The sequence below is a fragment of the Marmota monax genome, unplaced genomic scaffold (genome assembly GCF_021218885.2).
Source record: "Marmota monax isolate L192 unplaced genomic scaffold, Marmota_monax_Labrador192_F-V1.1 WCK01_AAM20220418_F8-fsc00015, whole genome shotgun sequence".
NCBI classification, from domain to species: Eukaryota; Metazoa; Chordata; class Mammalia; order Rodentia; family Sciuridae; genus Marmota; species Marmota monax.
The window spans coordinates 21747501-21765220 of NW_026692194.1; the positions used below are offsets into that span (position 1 = coordinate 21747501).

At 37.9% G+C, this 17720-nt stretch overlaps 1 protein-coding gene across 1 annotated transcript in view; it reads right to left on the minus strand.

Moving 5' to 3' along the window:
- The window catches only part of Camkmt (calmodulin-lysine N-methyltransferase), a 413208-nt gene that overhangs the window by 25433 nt on the left and 370055 nt on the right, over positions 1-17720 (minus strand). The window lies entirely within an intron of this gene.

Here is a 17720-nt window from a genome sequence, read left to right on the forward strand (position 1 = left end):
GGATGTGACTGTCTTCTATATTTTATTTAGTCTTCAAATCTAGAAGAGGAAGAATTCTCTACTTAAATCTAATAGTTAAGAATTTGCTAGTTTTTGTAGATGAGGTAGGGAGAAATTTATCTAATGGTATTTGGAATGATTCTAGACCCTTAACATCAATGAGGTATATATTGAAATCAAAGTATTCCCCATCTGACTGGAATACAGTCTTGTAAAAATAAATGATCTAAAACAGTATATATCTAACCTGCCTGACACGTCAGTGGCATTTCTTATTGACAAAATGAGCGATTGGGCAAGATAAAAGAAAAAAAAAAACAAAAAAAAAAGCCAATTTCATTAGGTAGTTCTCGGTTTTTAGCATACTTTAAAATTCGCCCACACTGACAGTCTCCTAAAGAGGACCAGGTTTTAAACCTCACATTAATAACAATAATTAATAACATGCATTTGAAAACTCTAGTTATGCTTATAAAGCCAATTGAAAGCTTTACATTACTCTCAGTTGATAACTGTGATGATTAGCATTTTACCATATTAAAGTATGTTAATAATTTTTCTCTCCACCACACTAGAACTGTGATTTGCAGTACTAATTTTTTTACATAAAATTCTGTTCCTGTTTTCTATTTTGATTCCTTAGAGTTGAACTAAGTGATTATATCCTATCCTATCCAGTCATATTTGCTTATTTGGAGGTGTCTTTATTTTTTCTACATTTTTACTGGATGAAAAGTCATGTGTTTAAGTATAAAAATAAGTCTTATTCTAGTCACAAAGTTCTTTTCATATATGCTAATATACATTAATGCTAGTGAATTTCTTAAGATAGAAAAAATTAAACACATCACCACAAAAATATCTACCCAGGCTGAGTGTCATTCACCCATTGGCCCTGTGCTTACTGAGCACCTACTTACCATGTGTCAGGCCCTGTGCTTGGCTCTCACAGAGGCAGGCTTGCCAGCAATAAAGACACTATCCCGTGATCCCAATGCATGTCCCACATGCTGGATAGGCATACAGACCCAGAGCTACAGAAGGCTCTCCAGAAGTGGGTTCCCTCAGTGCTCATAGGTCTTGTGACTCAAGGATGAGCTTAATAAAGAAACTCTGGTGGTTGTATACTTGCCTATGCTGCTGGAGAGCCAAGAAAGGAAGGAACCCAGGACTCCTAAGAGATGAATGCTCACTTTGTATTTGGATTCCTCAGAAACTCCCTGAACCTAGGGAGGGTGGCAAAGGACCAAAACCACCTTTTCTGGACATACTGAGGCTTCCAATGCTCCTGGGACTTAGGCCCAGGGGACAGTGACCTGCTCAGCCTTGTCAGAGACCTGAGAGTCTCTGAAGCCTCAATATGAACAAATAAAGATCTATAGTGGACCTCCTCAGATCACAAGAACAATGTATCCATCATCCACATTTTGAGAAAATGAGATAAGAATTAAAATCACTCCGATTTCACCAATCCATCAATGACTATTTAGAAGATATTTGTAATATACTTTATTAAAGAACAAGAACAGAAAGGGCAGGAAAAGCCTGAGTGATATCAGACATTGGCTCCTGAGAGGGTCAGCCTCCTGATCCAACCAACTGGAGAGACAGGGTCTAGGCAGTGATTGGCTATGGGTCACCATAGCAGCTGTGACAAGCTGTGTCTCTAAAAGAAACTGAAAAGTCTGGCATGGTCAGATGGGTTACTACACATTCCCAAAAGGCGTTTCCCCAGTTCTCACAAGGTTTATGACTATGCTGTCCATATAACCAGAAACATGGGACATAGGGATGGGTGCTGTGGTCAAAATTCAGCTTTGCCCTAACAGACACATGTAGGTTCAAATCTTGGTTTCTACCCTTAATAGCTGCATGAGTTTGGAAAACTACTTAACCTCTCTGAGTTTATTTTGTGATCTGTAACACAAAGATAACAACAGCCATTCCTTGAATTCTCAAAGAGCACATTCATACTATATTGGAGCTGTAGTGTTCATGTATCATAAAGTGAGAGCAGTGCCCACTAGAGTGGTGCAGTAGGCGGCCTTCTGTCTTGGAAGGCCAAAGATGACAATGACTTCATTATATAAGGAGCTGGTCCTTCTGACTCCTCTCTGCCAATGCAGAGGTACTTATATGCATAGCCATGCATAGGACAGCAGTGATCAGCTGAAATGACCAGTTATTTGTTAGCTTGCATTCAATTTGTTGTAGACAAAGGCTCTTGTAAAAATTTGATAATAGCTGGGTTTGGTGTCACATGCCTATAATCCCAGTGGCTCAGGAGGCTGAGGCAGGAGAATCCCGAGTTCAAAGCCAGCCTTGGCAATGCAGCAAGGCCCTAAGCAACTCAGCAAGACCCTGTCTCTAAATAAAAAATACAAAAAGGGACTGGGGGTGTGGCTCAGTGGTTAAGTGCCCCTGAGTTCAATCCCTGGTGTAAAAATTAAAAATTCAATAACAAATTAATAGGCAAATGAAGTTTAAAAAACAAAGACATTCTAAATAGAAGTCCACTGATCACATGCTTGGATGTTGCAGGGGTGTTTCTAAATGTTTACTTTGAATTTCTTCATATATCTCAGTGCAGATCAGTAACACGAAGCTCAGCCTGGCACCCATTCACAACCTACTTATTGAGCAGACCTGCCCTAGACCCTATTTTTACCAATTGCAACCTTCACCCACTCCCAGACCATCCCCTTCTATCTTTCCCAGCTCACTCCTTCTAGAAGGTTCTTTGATCCAACCATTCCTCAATCTCACACGTCTTCCCCAATGTTTATCTTCCTTTCTTGCCCAGTTTGAATTCCTTTTAAATTATTCCCTTGTGTACACCCTCAATTCCCTCATCCCCCTCCTACTTGCTCATTCTTAACTCCAGCTCTCCACCTGAGCCATGACTGCGCCTGTGCACCTGAGTGTGGCTGCAAGCAGCACACAGCACCCTGACTGGCTTCACTTTAAATCCAAGGCTGTGAACCTCGAGTGAACTCTTAATGATGTCTGCCAGTTATACTTTCATTTTCTTTGTTCGTTTTTTTCTTCCACTCTATGAGGTCATTTTTTGGTACATTCTAACAGGACTTCCCTCGTCCTCACTCTCAGCTGGTGACCTTGCTTCCTACTTCACTGTCAAAATTGCAGCAATCAGATGAGAACTTCCCTAAACTTCTACCACCACACAGTGCTCCTACCAGTGTCTGCACCTACCTGTTCTGCCTTCCTGCCCACGATCATACTCCTATTTACAGCCACTTTCTCTCTTGCTCTCTCTCTTTTTTTGGTAGTGGGGTGGGGGTACTGGGGATTGCACCCCTGGTGCATTCTACCCCTGGGATTACAGGCGTGCACCATCAGCCCAGTGAAATATCCTCTCAGCACTACCTTCCTCCCCAGTTATCATTCTATTTCTCTATTCCTTCTTTGTAGCCAAACTCCTTGGAAAATTGTTGTAAGCTCTGTTCCCAATTCCTCTCCTCCTCCCATTCTCTTTTAAAACTCAGTCCAATCAGGCATTTGTCCTTACTGTTCTACCAGAAGTGTTCCTGTCAAAGTTACCAGCAATCTATACAGTGCTAAATCCAGGTCAGTTTTATAGATCCTACCTCACCCCCAACCTGAACCTCTATCATGAGCTCTGATCCATGTATCCAACTCTCTGTTTTAATACTCCCACTTGGATCTCTAGTAGACATCCAAACTTACATGTCCAAATTGGAATTCCTGAAAAATATCATTAATGGTAATTCTGCCTTTCCAGTTGCTCAAGCCAAAAGCCTTGAATATATTCCTAACTCTTTAATTTATATCCTGCATTAAATATGCTAGAAATGCAGTTGGTTCTATGTTTGAAATACGTCAAAATCCAACCACTTCTGTCTCCACTGCTCACACTTGGTCTAAATTACCACCGTCTCTCATCTGGATTATTGCAGAGTCTCCCAGTTTGTCTGCTTCCACCTATCCCCATACACGCTCTACACAAGAGAGCAGTTGAAGGGATTCTTTTAAAATAGATCAGGAGTTTTGTCTACTTCTCTGCAGTGGTTCCTCTCTTTACTCAGAGTAAAAGCTCAAGTCTTTACAACAATCTGTAAGACTCTATACAATCAGGCCTGGTTACAACTCTGACCTCATCTTTTATTACTCTCTCCCTTGTTCTCTTTGCTCTAGTGACGCTGGCTTCCTTATGGATCTTGAATACACCAGGTTGCTTCTGTCCTAGGATCACTGAACTGGCTGCCTGTTCTGCCTAAATACCCTTCTTCTGGCTGTCTATGTGGCTCACTCCTTCACCTTTTTCAATTGAAGTCTTTTTTTGTTTGCTTGTTTGTTCTTTTTAATTATACATGACAGTAGAATGTATTTTGGCAAATTATACATACAATGTATAACTTATTCCATTAGGATCCCACTCTTGTGGTTGTACATGATGTGGATCCTTCAAGCCTTGGTTGGAATGTCTCACTTTCTTAGGATGGCCTCCCTGACCATCCTCTTTAAGACCACAAACTGCCGCAGTCTGGCTGGGCACAATCAGGAGCCACTTGTCAAAAGAAACTAACTTTATTTTTAGAACCACACACGCCAAACAAAACAGCCTCTCAGGAAAAACCCTCAGAGCCTCAACTGCCACCACTGGCTTTCCACAAGCCTCTCTCTCCCACACAAGCTTCTCTCCACCTCCCACAATCCTCCTGCTCTTGAGGCCGATTGGCTGGGTCACGTGGGCGGAGCCAAAAAAGTCCCCCAATGAGCAGCTCCGTGGTCTGAAAGGGCAGGGAAACAGCCCAATGAGCATCACCGCAGAGGAGCCAATCAGCTAGATGTTGCTGGGGCCGCTGTGAGCCAATCATCAGCCGGCAGCTGGAAGTTTGCTGGGGCCCCTTCGGCTGTGGCTCTCAACATCTCCCCCTCTCTGTTTAAACAACAAGCATTTGGCTTAGGGACCGTGCCTGCCTTAGGTTGTCCAATAGTACATATGGTCCTTAGGTTGGTACCATTGCAATTGGATCTTACCCGTCACTGACTACAGGTCCAGTATACAGCCACACCTGTGGAGAGGTCTTTGTACCAGCGGGGGGGGGGTGAGGTTCTTTGCCTCACCTCTGTTGGCCCCCAAATTTTAGCTGGATGATCATGACAAGCAGAAGGGAGGAAGATACACCAAGCCAATTGATGGCTCCTTTTGGAAAAATTGTACCACCAATGACATCATCAGCAAAAATACCCCAACACTACCACAAGTCGCTGCACCAACAGATAGTTCACAATGCATACAGGTGAGCTCACAATGTGTCCAGGCAAGTTCTGCAAGCAGTTCAGTGATGGCTATTGTAGAAGCTGTAGATTGGTTTTATCTTTGACTTCACCAGCACTGGGATGAAGATAGGAATTCTGGCAATAATGGCTAAAGAAAAAATTATGTAACATTACAGAAGGCACTAAAAGAAAACAATTTTCTTAACAATTTACATTATCTTTAAGAGAATTATTAAATATAATGAAAAGGAAAGGTGAAAGTAAACAAACAGATCTGTTAACCTTCTTTTTTGTTTACATATTAAAACAATCCTCAACAGTTGTTTACCCAATTTAAATTAAACCATATAAATCACGTGAAAAAAAAATATTTGGATCCATTTTATCATGAGCGCTCATCATATATGATATATGGACATACGAACATTCAAACATATAACACAAAACACAAGTGTGCACACATAATATAATACATACAACACATAACATTATAGTAAAGGCCTTATAACTTTTTATAGGTGAAATCTCCATTGCAATGTTTAAAAACTCTATAGTCAAAAAATAGAACTGATCAGCAAAACATTAACCTAGGTCTGTATGAGCTCAAAAAACAAAATAGAACTTCATGATATGGCAAAGGGCAATAATAAAATAGATATTGAAAAAAGCATCCTGGTTCTGTTGCAGATGTAAGAATAGCCAAACTGGAGTTTTGGATATCAGTTGTTATGGATTTGAGCCAAATCATCTTCTTTTTGGTCTGTAGAAATCGCTTTAGTTAATCTTTCTGGAATCCAAATCGGCTGCTGTTCTCCCTGTGGAAACACATAAACAGACCCCTGACTCCAGACAATTACTGGGTCAGGACCTTTCCATTGTCCTGTTAGAATATCCTTCCAAAGTACCTTGGGCTTATGTACATTTTTTGGACACATATGCCTTTCCACAGCACTAAGTCCTGATGAATCCAAATTTAAAAAGTTTAGAGTAAAAAGGGTTATTTTAAGTTTATCTTTGGGGAATATATACCCCTTCCCAATTCCTTCTTTTTGCTTTAATAAGTACATTTTAATAGTTTGATGAGCTCTTTCAACTATGCCTTGTCCCTGTGGATTGTATGGGATTCCTGTTATATGAGTAATGCCAAATGTTGAGCAAAATTGTTTAAAAGAGGTAGAAGTATAACCAGGGGCATTATCTGTTTTTAACTGTTTTGGAACACCCACAGTGGCAAAATTTTGTAAGCAATGAGCTATAACATCTTTAGTTTTTTCTCCGGCATGAAGGGAGCCCATCAAAAATCCAGAAGAAGTATCAACTGTAACATGCAAATATTTTAATTTTCCAAATTCTGGCAAGTGTGTGACGTCCATCTGCCAAATATGGTTAGGTATCAATCCTCTAGGATTGACTCCAAGATTAACTTGTGGTAAAAAGGTCACACAATTTTGACATTGTTTTATTATTTGTCTAGCTTGTTCCTTAGTTATTTTTTTTCCTTATTTTTTTTTCCTTAGTTATTTTAAAACGCTTTTGTAAAGTATTAGCATTGACATGGAACTTTTTATGAAAATTTATAGCTTCTTCTAGTGTAGAGAAAATACGTATGTCATGTGTAGTTTTATCTGCTAAATCATTGCCCAAACTAAGGGCTCCAGGCAATCCTGTATGTGCCCTGATATGTCCTATAAAGAATGGATCTTTTCTGTCCCAGATTAGACTTTGTATAGTGGAAAGCAAAGAGAAAACAGTAGAAGAAGGGGAAATCCTACCAGCATCTTCAAGAGTTACTATAGCATTAACTACATACTGACTATCAGAAAATAAATTAAATACAGAATCTTTAAACATCACAAAAGCTTGTAAAACTGCATTAAGCTCTACCTTTTGAGCTGATTGTTTGGGTACTAAAAATGTAAAAGTTTGATCAGGGGTAACTACTGCTGCTGTACCATTATTTGACCCATCAGTGAATATATTTGGAGCATTCATGATAGGTGTTTTTCTTGTCATTTTTGGAAAAATTACAGGATGCAATGACCAAAAAGACAATAAAGGATTAGATGGTAAGTGGTTATCAAATGAAACATTAGATTTGCACATGATTATTGCCCAAGTATTTAACTCATTAGCTAACTCATCAATTTGATTCATAGTATATGGAGTAATAATTTTATTGGGAGAAATTCCAAACACTCCCTTTGCTGCTTTTATTCCTTTGAGTATTAATTGTCCTACAGCCTCAGGATACCTAGTAAGAATAGTGTTAGGAGAATAAGATAAATGTATCCATAATAATGGACCTTCTTGCCAAAATACTCCTGTAGGAATATTTTTTGTTGGTAGTACAATAAATAATAAAGGCAAACTTATATCAATTCTATCCAAATGCATATTTTCCATATATGTTTCAATGATTTTTAATGCCTTTCTTGCTTCAGGCGTTAACATTCGGGGTGAATTTGGATCTGATGGACCTTTTAGGATATCAAATAAAGGTCCCAACTCTCCTGTTGGTATACCTAAATAAGGCCTTATCCAATTTACGTCTCCTAATAACTTTTGAAAGTCATTAAGTGATTTGAGTTGATCTACTCGTATTTGAATTTTTGGTGGACGGACCATGGTTGAGGATAATAGAACTCCTAAATAATTATTTGGAAAATTTAATTGTACTTTATCTATTGCTATCTCTAGATTATAATTTTTTAATAAGTTTGTAAGTGTGGCATAACATTCTAGCAATGTGTTTTTATCTTTGTGTGCTAATAATACATCATCCATATAGTGAAATATTTGTAGTTCAGGATTTTGATTTCTAAGTGGCTGGATTACTTTGTTAACATAAATTTGACACATAGTTGGGCTGTTAGCCATCCCTTGAAGGGGTACTTTCCATTCATATCTCTGATCAGGACCTTCATGATTCAGTGCAGGGATAGTAAATGCAAAACGTGGACTATCCTCAGGATGAATTGGAATTTAAAAAAAAAACAATCTTTAATATCTATAACTAAAACATACCAGGTTTTTGGCAAAGCAGACAACTGAGGAATCCCTGATTGAGCAGGTCCCATAATAACCATCTCATTATTAATGGCTCTTAAATCTTGCAATAATCTCCATTTACCAGATTTCTTTTTGATGACAAAAATGGGAGTATTATGGGGAGATACAGAAGGTTGTATATGTCCTTCTGCTAATTGTTGTTTGACCAGGTCATGGGCTGCTTGTATCTTTTCTTTAGTCAGGGGCCACTGAGGAACCCATACTGGTCTTTCTGATTTCCAAGTAATTTTTATTGTCTCAGTGGCCCTTTCTGAAAATCCAACCCATGTCTGTCTGTTCCTTGATCTATTTGTATTGGTGCTGCTATACCTTGTTCTTGTTTTTCTAATCTTTTTCCTTTCCTAAAACCTTGTCTAGTCATAATAGTGGGTGCATTTTGGTTGATGTTATTTGTTAATGTCAAACCTAATTGATCTAGGACATCTCGTCCCCATAAATTTAAGGGAAGATGATCCAATACATATGGCTGTATAGTTCCTTCACATCCTTCAGGATCCTTCCAATCTAATACCATTGCACTTCTATGGGGATTAGTTGCCACTCCTAGGCCTCGAAGCGTTTGAGTGGCTTGTTGTAATGGCCAATGTTTTGGCCATTCTTGACGAGAGATGATGCTAAGGTCTGCACCTGTATCCAGTAGCCCATTAAATTCATGTCCTTGAATACTTAGTTTTAGCATGGGGCGAGAATCTAAATTTAAAGAAAGCATAGCCCAATCTACACCTGTGGAGCCTAATCCCTTGGAACCTCTTTCTACAGTACGACTGGAAAATTTATCATGTAGGCTGGGTATTATTAGTAACTGTGCTATTCTATCTCCTGGTGAAATTACTGATATACCCTTTGGAGAACTGGCTATAATTTTTATTTCACCTTCATAATCAGGATCAATTACCCCAGGACTTATCATAAGTCCTTTTAGAGTAGAAGAGCTGCGTCCCAATAATAAGCCTACTGTTCCTTTGGGAAGAGGTCCTTTCACCCCTGTGGGAATGATTTGAACTCCCATCTCTGGAGTTAGTACTGCTCTGGCGGAGGCGCAGATGTCCAACCCTGCGCTCCCTCTGGTTTGTCTGATGAGGGATCTGATGGACAATGTGTCGTGGGCACTACCCTGATGGGGTTGCTGGGTTCCTCCAGTGCTCCGTATATTTGTGGTTTTGGGCCCCGGAGCATTGGGCCCCCCTGTCCATTTTTTGGCAATGGAGCCCGATGCCTTTCTCCACGATATCGTGGATAAACACCTGGTCCTTGTTCGTTTTTTGATAATGGAGTACCCTCTATGGTGGTTTGAGAACGGCATTCATTAGCCCAATGTCTCCCTCTACGGCATAGTGGGCAAATACCTGGTATTCTACTCCTTTGATACCTAGTTTTGTTAAACCCTCCTCCAATGGGGCAATTCCTTTTAAAATGTCCTGTTTGTTCACAATTGTAGCATGTTCTTGGCCTGGCATCTAAAGCCTGTTTTACTGCAGCTGCCACAATTTGCCCTTGTTCATTAATGTCTCTGGCATCTAAAGCCTGTTTTACTGCAGCTGCCACGACTTGCTCTTGTTCATTAATGTCTCTACATAATTTAATATATGTGTTTAAATCTTCATGTTTCCATGGTCTAATGATATCTCTGCACCAATGATTCGCTTGCTCATAAGCCAGGTGTTTTAGTAATGGCATTGCTTGTTCTGTATTCCCAAAAACTCTGGTAGCTGTTTGAATAAGCCTATCTACAAATTCAGCATAAATTTCTTTTAATAACATTTCTTTTCATCATAGCACTAGAAACGTCCTCTTTTGCTCTTTATTTTTCTCTAGAGGGTCAGGTTGGATTAAAGAGGACCTTTAGAACTGACTTGGATCTAGCTCTATATAGATTGTTGGTAAGTTTGACAAGAGCATTTTTTAACAATATTTTTTTAGTTGTTGATAGACCTGTATTTTATTTTATTTGTATGTGGTGCTGCGAATCAAACCCAGTGCCTCACACATGCCAGGCAAGTGTGCTACTGCTGAGCTGCAGCCCCAACCCCAATCCAGACAGGAGCATTTTTGGTAGAACAGTGAGGACAAACGCCTGATTAGACTGAGTTTTAAAAAGAGAATGGGAGGAGGAGAGGAATTGGGGACAGAGTTTACATTTATTGTGCCACATAACTCAATCACAAAATTTGGTCTTTCCCTCTTTACCCACTAGAATATAAACACCATAGGGATAGAGATTTAAAAAAATATCTTTTGTACAGTGATGGCCAGAAGCATCCCTGGCTTGTGGTTACTGCTCAGTAAATGTGCTGCATGAATGAATAGTGTGTGGTTGCACCTGGTAACGTACCTGGCACACAGAAGACACTCGAGACTATAATACATAACACTTGTATTAGGAATGTGCAGACTGCCTATATACAAAGCCCACTTAAAATACCTTCTAAAAACTTCTACTTTCAGCAAAGAATGGAGACAAAGACCTCATTTATCTTTTACCTAAAGCAATAAAAAACAAAACAAACCAAAAAACCCAAACAAACAAAAAACTAAACAGGATATATAAACAATAGTTTTTAAGACACTGAACATCAGCAGCAAAGGGTACTGATCCTTGGGAGAGAAGCAACAAATGAAATAAGCACTACTATCACCCGGCCTACTGCCTGAAAGAGTTTCCAGGTCACAGCAGAGAGTGGTGAACTGAGGTGGAATCAGGTGGACTCTGAGGTAAGGAGATGGAACAGAGAGTGAGGAAACCAAGGCAATTAGAGTTCCCGGGACAGAGTACTGATAGGAGAGAGCCACACAGAGAGAGAACCATGGAGATCTGGGGAGGGGACCCCGCAGTCTTTTGCCGAGTACCAATGAGAGCATGAGTGTGAGGAAAGCTTATTGAGGTTGGGAAAAGAATCATCTGAGAGGGTTGGAGGGGACTTGTCCAGTGCTCACACAGGGCCAGAAAGTGCCTGTTTTTACCAACCAGATTAGAAAAGCTCATAATTTACAGGCAGTAACAGAGTCCTCAGAAGGGTCTTGTCTCAGTAGTAAGAAAAAATTAGCCCTAGATTAGTGCTGCTCTGATTCTGCCTAACACATCTTAGAAGACCCCAAAATGCCAGACTATGTCAAAGTAACTTAACTATATCCCAGACAAAACTCAAAAAATATAGAATTCAAAAACATTTGGATCCCAAAAAGGTAAAATTCAAAATGCCTGGTATATACTCAAAGATTTCCAGACACGCAAAGAACTAAATAATAAAACCAACATAGGCATGGAGGTGCACGACTGTAACCCAGCTGTTTGGGAGGCTGAGGCAGGAGGATCACAAGATTAAGATCCGCCTAGGCAACTGAGCAAGCCCATATCTCAAAATAAAAAAATAAGGGATAAAAAGGGCTAGGGATATAGCTCGGTGATAAAGCACCCCTGGGGTCAATTTCCAGTTCAAAAAAAAAAAAAAGAAAGAAAAAAGAAATAATAAAACCATAATGAGGAGACAAACCAATTGAACACAGTCTAAAACTGACACAGATGTCAAAATTAGCAGACAATGTCATTAAAATATTTATCATAGCACTCTTGAATATCTTCCAAAAGTCAAGTAGTGGGATGCAAGATTTTTTTTTCTTTCTTTTCTTTCCCTTTTTGCAGCACCAGGGATCGAAACTAGGGCCTTGTGCATGTCAGGCAAACACTCTACCACTGAGCTATTCAGTCTGTGTCCTGTGAGGAATATGCAAGTCAATGACATGGCACAAGTAAGCCACCGAAAGGAATAAAAGACAATCATCTGTCCATCAAGAACTGTCCATCAAGAATTAGCTAGTGAAAACACGTTAAAGAAAGGTGAAGTAGGTGTTTTGGACACACACACACACACACACACACACACACACAGCTGGAAAGAATTAATCACAGGCAGCTCTGTATTACAAGAAATGTTAAAGGCAGAAGAAAAATATCGGACATAAATATGATGTATCTACACAAAGGAATGATGAGAATCAGGAAGAATAACCATAGAGGTAAGTATAGATCTTTTTCTTATTATTTAAACCTTTTTCAAATATAATTGCTGTTTAAAGAAAAAACAGGTATTGTAGGCTTATAACATATGCATAAATAAAACATAGGACAACAAAAGATGAAGGGGAGAAATGACATATACTACTATAAGGTCACAGTGTACACGAAGTGGGGTAACATTTGAGAATAGAATGTGCAGGTTCAAGTGTATACCATAAAATCTCAAGCAACTACCAAAATAAAGTTAGTTATAAACCAACAAAGGTAATAAAATAGAATAATGTAAACTTAACCCTTCAGAAGACAGAAAAAGATGAAAAAAGGAGCAAAGTACAGACTGAAGAAGTGGACAACAAATAGCGAGATGACAGGTTCAAACCTAACCATGTCAGTACTTGTACTAAATGAAAGTGGTCTAAGCATCCAATTAAAATGTAGAGAGTGTTTGATTGAATAGAAAATACAGAGCCATGTCCATGTGGCTTACAACAAGTGCCTTTTAAATATAAAGACACAAATGGGTTAAAAGTAAAAAGATGGGAAAAAGAGATGCCAAACAATGCTTCCAAAAGAAACTGGAGTGGCTATGTTAATATCAGAGCAAAAAATATTACCAGAGATAAAGAAGATCGTTTTAAAATATTAAAGGGTCAATTCAAGAAGCAGACGTAGTAATTCCAAATGTTTATACACTGAATAACAGAGTTATGAATACATGAAGCCCCAAAGGGGTAGCACTCCAATATAAAAATATAGACAAAATCACAATTACCGTCAGAGATCTCAATACTCCCCTCTCCATAGTTGATTGAACAGTAGAGAGAAAATAAACAAAGCTATAGATAACTTTAACAACACTATCAACCTCCTTGTCTTAATATTTATAGAATACACCACTCATCAAGGGTAGAATTCATATTTTTTCAAATAGAGTATTTACAAAGATATACCTATTCCAGGTCATAATGTAAGTTTCAATAAAATAAAAAGGATCTCAGTCATATGAAAAAAATGTTTCTTAATCACAATGGAATTAAATTAGAAATATTGTCTATAAATCTTCCAATATTTGGAGAACAAATAATATATTTCTACATAACCTAAAGTCCAAAGAAGAAATCCAAACAGAAATTGAAGTATATTTTGAACTGAATGAAAATAAAAACATGGCTGGATGCAGTGGTGTGGGCCTGTATTCCAATAACTCGAAAGGCTTAGGCAGAATGACGGCAAGTTCAAGGGTAACTTAGCGTGGCCCTAAAAAACTTAGTGAGACCCTGTTTCAAAATAAAAAATAAAAAATCTGGGGATGCAGCTCAGAGAAAATGTTCCTGGTTTCAAGTCCCAGTACCAAAAACAAACAACAAAAAAACCCCCAAAACAAAATGAAAATACAGTATATCGAAATTTATGGGATGCTATGAAGTATTTAGAAGGAAATTAATAGTAATAAATGCCTGTAGGAGGAAAAAAATTCTCAAGTCAATGAAATCTGTTTCTAGCTAAATAAAAGAAATTAAAGAAGAAAAAGAAAAAGAAAAAGAAGAAATTAAACCCAACCTAACCACAAAGAAGGAAGAAATACAGATGAGAGCAGAAATGAATGAAGAAATAAAGATTAGAGCAGAAATGAATGAAACAGAAAACAGAAAAACAAATGAGACCAAACACTGGGTTCTTTGAGATCAATGAAATTGATAAAGTCTAGTCAGGCTGAAATGGAGGGAACATAAATGGAGAGGTGGTATTACTACAAACCCTACAAATATTAAAGAACACACACACACACAAAGTTCTCCATAACATGTATGAACAAATATATGGTAATTCATCCTGATCAAGTGAGGTTTATCCTAGGAATATAAGAAAGTTGGCTTAGCATTTAAAAATTGATCAATATATTCTACAACAATAACAAAGCAAAAAAGAAAAACCTTATAATCATTTCAGTGCAGAAAATGAATTTGACCAAGTCAACATTTATTCCTGATATATTATAACTCTCGGCAACCTAATTATAGAAAAAAACTTTCTCGACCTGAAAAGGTTATCCATGAAAAAAAATCTACAGTTAACATCATACTTTGTGAAAGAATGGACACCTCCTCTCTAGTGTCAGGAAAGAAAAGCATGTTTCTTCCCGCTACTCAGTATTGCACTGGAGACTCTAGCCAATCCAGTAAGGCAAGACATGAAAAGGCATCTAGATTAGAAAGGAAGATGTAAAATTAAAGCAGGTGACAGAAGCATCTATGTAGAATATGCTATGGGATATGCAAAAAAGCTACAAAGACCAATGAGAGCTTAGTAGGCTGTGAGACATAGGCTCACAACAAAAATCAGTTGCATTTCTTTATACAAGCAATAAGTAAATGGAAATTGGAATTTCTAATTCTAAACCATTTATAGTAGCACAAATGTTTATAATAGCGTAAACACAAAACACTTAAGCAATAATTCTAACAAAAGATGAAAGAAATTAAATAAGGCCTTAAAAAATGGAGGCAATTCAAGTGGCTAAAGAAAAAAAATGGCGTTTTAACAACTGGCTAACCATATTAACAAACAAACAAACAAAACCACTTCAATCCATATTTTGCCCCATAAATAAAAATTAGTTCAAAATGGATCATAAACCTAAATGTAAAGTCTAAAATTATAAAACCTGCAGATTAAAACATAGAATAAAAATCTTTGTAACCTTGTGTTAAAGATTTCTTAGGTACACACAGGGTGAAGGATCCATAAAAGAACAAATTGGTAAATTAGACTTTACTAAAAAACTTCTGCACTTTGGCAGACACTTTAAGGAGGATGAAAAGAAAAGCCACAGACTGGGAGAAAATGTTTGCAATCACATATCTGATAAAGAGCTTATACCCAGAATATATAAAGAACTCAGGCAATATGTCAATAACAAGAAAACAAGCAACTCAATTTTTTAAAAATGGGCAAAGCATTTGAACATGCACTTCAGCAGAGTTATGTGAATGGCTGTTAAGGTGCCATGTTGTACCACTAAAATCCCAGGGACTCAGGAGGCTGAAGGAGGAGGATGGCAAGTTGGAGGTCAGCCTCAGCAAGTTAGCAAGGCCCTCTGCAACTTAGCAAGACCCTGTCTCAAATACCAAAATTGAAAGTTTTAGGAACAGGAGCTAGAGTTGTGGCTAAGTGATAGAGCACTTGCCTGGCACATGAGAGGCACTAGGTTCGATCTTCAGCACCGCATAAAAATAAATAAATAAAATAAAGTTATTGTGTCCATAAACAATTAAAAATAATTTTTTAAAAAAGTATTAGGAATGGAGCTCAGTGGTGAAGGACCCCTGGATTCTATCCCCAGTACCAAAATAAAATAAAATATATATAAATGGAAAATAAGCACATAGAAATACATCCAACATTATTAATTATTAAGGAAATTCAAATAAAACTCCAATAAGATTCCACTATATGCTTACTACAATGGCTATAATTTGAAAGATTGGTCATATTGAGAATTGGCAAGGATGTAAAGGAAATGGAATTCTCTCACACTGCTGATGGCAATATAGTATAGTACAACTACCTTTGAAAGTAATTTGGCACATTCCTTAAAAAGTTAGATATATGCCTCTATGATTTACCTATTTCACTCACAGGCATTTGCCTAGAGAAAGCATGTATCTAATATACCCATATTGTATGTAAATGTTCATAACAGCTTTATTTGTAATAGCCCCAAACTGGCAACAACCTGAAAGTTAATCAATGAGTAAAAGGATAAACAAATCCTCTGTACAACAGAAAGCTCATTAGGAGTAAAAATAACAGAACTACCAATACAAGCAACAGCACTGGTGCACTGCAAAATAATCTCATTGACTGAAAGAGGAGCGACTAACACAGCACACACTAGATGATTCCATTACTTACAATTCTAAAAAAATAAACTACTATTTAGTGAGAGAAAGCAAATCAGTGATTTCCTAGGGAAGAAGGAGATTTCAAGGAGCAGAAAGGAGGGATCACAAAAGAGCAAGAGAAAATGTGGGGGGTGGTGATGTGCTCACTCTCTCGATTGTGGTAATGGTTCCAAGGGTGTATTCAAATCTCAAAGCTTTTGATGTTAGACATATAGTCATACAACGACTGGTTGTTCTTTCTGAAAAAGAACAGTATATATACACGAGTATAACTAGATGTCTGAGCAGAAGTTTTACAATCTAAGGCTTTATGTGCCTTAGATTCATATGTAAAGACATAAAGACAGTTCTACCAAACAGCCAAATCATGTTAGCATGCTACTTGTATTTACCTTGACACCAAGGTAATATTTATTTTTGTCTCCACTTTATTTCATCCAGATGTTAATATCTAATTTCTATCTGAATGTGGTTAAAAGTAAAGTACTTCACAGATAGAAATATTATAAAACCAGTCATCTTTATCAAACTCCCATCCTTTAGAAAAAATCTTAATAACTACAGGCAGGCCAAATCCAGCAAGTTTAACAGGTAGAGTAAAGCACGGGCTTTGTAGCTGGATAGTTCTGACTTCAAATACCAGCTTGACCATTTGTAAGCCAGTGGGGTTGGGAGATGCTCTGAACATCGCTTCCCTCGTCTGTAATGTAGCGACAGCAATGGATGCATTGTAGGACTAATCAAGCACTGAATGAGATAGAATATGTATATGAAAGCATTTAATTATAAAAGTATGTTATAGGTATTTAATAAGTATTTGTTTCCTCTCCCTTCCTTTTGTACTAATGCACTATGTCTTTTCATTCTGGCTTTGAGTTTGGGGTTTTAACCTGAAAACACAAAACCAAGTCCATTTCTGAGAGGATTCCTATCATGTGATGCAAAGCTCACACTAAAAGAATTTCTCAAACAGAAAGTCTTTCAAGTTTGCAATAAAACTTCATGTCAAACAGATTCAACCTAATTTGTGTTTCATTGTGAATATGGAGAACTCTCCCTATAGAGATTTGAAGCATTCTTTTTTTCATATTCCCATGGTTAATATTTCTTTGTTTGCCTTTATATTTTCAGATCCCTGTTTGCAGGTGAGTGAGTCATGGTTTGAAATTCTATTTAAAAGGCAGTTCCTTGTGTGTTTGCAAAAGTAGTGTACTGATATAATTCTTTTTTTTTGGTGTGTGGGGGGGGCAGTGGTGGGGATCAAACCCAGGGCCCTGTGCATGCGAAGCTGGCACTCTACCACTGAGTTACACCCCCAGCTCTTGATGCACTTTTTGTTCATGGCTGTTGAATGTAGTGAACTTAACATTCTTCAAAAACAAGCTCTCCTACCAGCAGTTGGAAGGCAGTAGTTTTCTCTGCATGGACATTACAGGTATTCTTCTCTACAGAGGATCCTGGGAGCC